Genomic DNA, 5,133 nt, shown 5'->3' on the forward strand with positions numbered 1-5,133 from the left:
TAAGGTGTATGTAAACTTCCAACTTCAACTGTATATATAGTATGACTTTACTCGCATAAAAACTATGGATGGAAACGTGGTTAGCAGCTGTTTCCATCCAATTGGCGACAGATTTTCATGTGACTATTCAAAAATTCACAAAGAAATTATGCACATTTTCCCACCAATGGTGTGTTTCCACCAAATAGACATAAACGTCACAAAATTTGTACATTTTCATTTACTGAATAGAAACCGATAGTTTTGTCACAAAAACGGTTGCATTAAATAGCAAATGTGCCTACTCTAGCCAACAGCTCACAGATACAGTGCAGGTAGGCTAGTCTTAGTCTACATGAGATTATTTTGATAAGAGCGAGAATACAGTGCCTTGCGAAAGTATTCGGCCCCCTTGAACTTTGCGACCTTTTGACACATTTCAGGCTTCAAACATAAAGATATAAAACTATTTTTTTGTGAAGAATCAACAACAAGTGGGACACAATCATGAAGTGGAACGACATTTATTGGATATTTCAAACTTTTTTAACAAATCAAAAACTGAAAAATTGGGCGTGCAAAATTATTCAGCCCCCTTAAGTTAATACTTTGTAGGGCCACCTTTTGCTGCGATTACAGCTGTAAGTCGCTTGGGTATGTCTCTTATCAGTTTTGCACATCGAGAGACTGAAATGTTTTCCCATTCCTCCTTGCAAAACAGCTCGAGCTCAGTGAGGTTGGATGGAGAGCATTTGTGAACAGCAGTTTTCAGTTCTTTCCACAGATTCTCGATTGGATTCAGGTCTGGACTTTGACTTGGCCATTCTAACACCTGGATATGTTTATTTTTGAACCATTCCATTGTAGATTTTGCTTTATGTTTTGGATCATTGTCTTGTTGGAAGACAAATCTCCGTGCCGGTCTCAGGTCTTTTGCAGACCATCAGGTTTTCTTCCAGAATGGTCCTGTATTTGGCTCCATCCATCTTCCCATCAATTTTAACCATCTTCCCTGTCCCTGCTGAAGAAAAGCAGGCCCAAACCATGATGCTGCCACCACCATGTTTGACAGTGGGGATGGTGTGTTCAGCTGTGTTGCTTTTACGCCAAACATAACATTTTGCATTGTTGCCAAAAAGTTCAATTTTGGTTTCATCTGACCAGAGCACCTTCTTCCACATGTTTGGTGTGTCTCCCAGGTGGCTTGTGGCAAACTTTAAACGACACTTTTTATGGATATCTTTAAGAAATGGCTTTCTTCTTGCCACTCTTCCATAAAGGCCAGATTTGTGCAATATACGACTGATTGTTGTCCTATGGACAGAGTCTCCCACCTCAGCTGTAGATCTCTGCAGTTCATCCAGAGTGATCATGGGCCTCTTGGCTGCATCTCTGATCAGTCTTCTCCTTGTATGAGCTGAAAGTTTAGAGGGACGGCCAGGTCTTGGTAGATTTGCAGTGGTCTGATACTCCTTCCATTTCAATATTATCGCTTGCACAGTGCTCCTTGGGATGTTTAAAGCTTGGGAAATATTTTTGTATCCAAATCCGGCTTTAAACTTCTTCACAACAGTATCTCGGACCTGCCTGGTGTGTTCCTTGTTCTTCATGATGCTCTCTGCGCTTTTAACGGACCTCTGAGACTATCACAGTGCAGGTGCATTTATACAGAGACTTGATTACACACAGGTGGATTGTATTTATCATCATTAGTCATTTAGGTCAACATTGGATCATTCAGAGATCCTCACTGAACTTCTGGAGAGAGTTTGCTGCACTGAAAGTAAAGGGGCTGAATAATTTTGCACGCCCAATTTTTCAGTTTTTGATTTGTTAAAAAAGTTTGAAATATCCAATAAATGTCGTTCCACTTCATGATTGTGTCCCACTTGTTGTTGATTCTTCACAAAAAAATACAGTTTTATATCTTTATGTTTGAAGCCTGAAATGTGGCAAAAGGTCGCAAAGTTCAAGGGGGCCGAATACTTTCGCAAGGCACTGTATTTGTATTTGTCAAACTGCAGCCAAGCATCAATCATCACGTCACCAGAATAAGAACCTCTATATTTATTGGAAAGAAGCATCAAGATTACCAAGAACTTTCACCACCCTGTGAAGTTAATAATTGAATTAATCGATCATAATAAACTGCATGGTTTCACTAGTCATATTGGGAGGACCTCACACCATATCATCACGTGACTCCAAGTTTACTTTGATATGGTTATATCAATATTTGTGCATAATTAATTTTACCAACACAAAACAATCCCAAACATATCAAACTAACCAATTATCTGTCTGCGTTTGTAAACTGAACCGAACCTACCAGTTTCCTTCACAGCTGTGATTTTTTATATGGTATGAGTTTACTCACATAAAAACTGTGGATGGAAACATGGCTCCTGGCTATGACTGGTTGCCATCTATAGATAGATATACACTACAACTATGTGGACACCTGCTCCTCAATCATCTTATTCCAAAATCATGCTCATTAATATGGAGTTGGTCCCCCCTTTGCTGCTATAACAGCCTCCACTCTTCTGGGAAGGCTTTCCACTAGATGTTGGAACATTGCTGTGGGAACTTGCTTCCATTCAGCCACAAGAGCATTAGTGAGTTCGGGCACTGATGTTGGGCGTCAGGCCTGGCTCGCAGTTGGCGTTCCAATTCATCCCAAAGGCATTCGATTGGGTTGTGGTCAGGGCTCTGTGCAGGCCATTCATGTTCTTCCACACCGATCTAGACAAACCATTTCTGTACGGAGATCGCTTTTTGCACGGGGGGCATTGTCATGCTGAAACAGGAAAGGGCTTTCCCCAAACTGTTGCCACAAAGTTGGAAGCACAGAACATTCTAGAATTTTATTGTTTACTGTTGCGTTAAGATTTCCCTTTACTGGCTCCAAGGGGTCTAGCCCAAACCATGAAAAACAGCCCCCAGACCATTATTCCTCCTCCACCAAACTTTACCGTTAGCACTAGGCATTGGGGCAGGTAGCGTTCTTCTGGCATTCACCAAACCCAGATTTGTCCGTCAGACTGCCAGATGGTGAAGTGTGATTTATCACTCCAGAGAACGCATTTCCACTGCTCCAGAGTCCAAAGTTGGCAAGCTTTACACCACTACAGCCGACGCTTGGCATTGCGCATGGTGATCTTAGGCTTCTGTGCGGCTACTCGGCCATTCAAACTCATTTCACAAAGCTCCTGAAGAACAGTTATTTTGCTGACATTGCTTCCAGGGGCAGTTTGGAACTCGGTAGTGAGTGTTGCAACCAAGGACAGACGATTTTTACACACTACACGCTTCAGCACTCGGCAGTCACGTTCTGTGAGCTTGTGTCTTACCACTACACGGCTGAGCCGTTGTTGCTCCTAGACGTTTCCACAGCACTTACAGTTGCCCGGGTAGCTATAGCAGGGCAGAAATTTGATGAACTGACTTGTTGAAAAGGTGGCATCCTATGACGGTGCCACGATGAAAGTCACTGAGCTCTTCGGTAGGGCTATTCTACTGCCAATGTTTGTCTATGGAGATTGCATGGCTGTGTGCTCGATTTTATACAACTAGCAACAGCTGAAATAGCCAAATCCACTATTTGAAGGGGTGTCCACATGTAGTGTATATAGTTTACACAAGTTCATTGAGGGTTGTCTGTTAGAAGAGCGCAAACGGTACATGTTGCTGCTGTTATTGTCCCAGTTCCAATAATTTCAATATCGATGTGAGTGATTAATTTGCGCGCGCTATTAATTATACAGTAGAACAAGCTGATCAATTCCAGAATTGAGTGACCATTTGGTAAATATTGGTGCGTATGCAGTTTCTAAAAGACAAATTTAGCAAGATACAAGTCATCTGAAAACGTGTGTTCCGAATAACTTATGCATTGGTCTTAAAAATATCACTTGTTTCAGCATATTGATTATGAATTTAAAAAACAGTTTTGATACTCGGCCATATCAAAAAGACATGACAACAGGAAGCAGCAACAGTATAATTTAATGCATGTTTAAGCAATATAAATTATTTTTTTAATTCAACAGGATTTAGGTAAAAACTACTGAATGAGCCCAAAAACGTACTTTGATTTATTGATTTTGATGATATTAGTTCAATGAAAATGTTAAGTGTACGTGGAATTGCCCTAAACTAACTAACGTTAGCTAACGTTAACCTAGCTAGCTATTGTAGATAATTAGTTCTAGATGGCTTTTATAGTTAATGTTAGCTACACACCCAACGTATCAAATGGCAATATTATAAAGCTCATATGTTTAGAAAAATATATATGCAGAAAATATATTTACCTGTCTGTAGCTAGCTACATGGACGCTTTTCAGAATTATCTGTGAGGGTCGGGTAAAATCGGTTATGTCTAGAAGGGATACAGTTTATGTCCAAATTTAATTTTCGTAGTAGAGTTTAGGGGAATTTACGCAGCAGGTTATGATAATTAGAGTAGCACGTTAGGGTCATTAGATTAAGGTTATGAAAATAGTTGGGGTTAGCTAAAATGCAAAAATATGTACGTCAATTCGACAAAATCTGTATCCCATCTAGACAGGGCCGGGAAAAGCAGGGTAAAACAGATATCTGTATATAATGACGAGATGCTCATGTCTCCGCCCTAACAATGGGAGTTGGTTGTCCGAAAGTCATGAAGGAAGGCGACAAGCTTAGATCCAAAATAAGCCCATAGAAACGCATCGTGCTTATTTTTGGACAGACGTTGGCGAGAGTGAAACCTCTCGCTTTGCCTCTTCCTCTCGGAGGAAAAGTTTATTATTTACATACGGAAACACGAGAAGACCAAATACCACCGAGTTTGAAAATACTTTCCTATTTTACTGCCAAGTGCTGTGCATACATGAAAGTGAATCCTACTGCCCTACGTTTGGAATAGAACGAAAAGGCCCGTCGAATGATTTAATTAGAGACCAATGTACGAAGAAGAACATACTTATAGGGGGTATTTTATTACATTATATATACACTGATCAAAAATATAAATGCAACATGTAAAGTGTTGGTCCCATGTGTCTTGATATGAAATGAAATATCCCAGAAAGGTTCCATATGCACAAAAATATTATTTTCTCAAATTTTGTGCACACATTTGTTTACATCCCTGTTAGTGAGCAATTT

The 5,133-nt window shown here is 40.2% G+C and overlaps 1 protein-coding gene across 3 annotated transcripts in view; it reads right to left on the reverse strand.

Annotated features, from left to right (window-relative positions):
* Positions 1-4,760, reverse strand: part of LOC110521599 (uncharacterized) — a 19,584-nt gene extending 14,824 nt beyond the window's left edge. The window contains exon 1 of one of the 3 annotated variants that reach the window (XM_021599267.3): positions 4,296-4,760. The gene's annotated coding sequence lies outside the window, so the exon portion shown is untranslated. The remainder of the gene's footprint in view (positions 1-4,295) is intronic. The other 2 variants (XM_021599270.3, XM_021599269.3) reach the window with 2 other exon arrangements.
* Between the last annotated feature and the right edge of the window lie 373 nt (positions 4,761-5,133).

Source organism: Oncorhynchus mykiss, chromosome 4 (assembly GCF_057628025.1).
Source record: "Oncorhynchus mykiss isolate SJ-2025 chromosome 4, ASM5762802v1, whole genome shotgun sequence".
Classification (NCBI taxonomy): domain Eukaryota; kingdom Metazoa; phylum Chordata; class Actinopteri; order Salmoniformes; family Salmonidae; genus Oncorhynchus; species Oncorhynchus mykiss.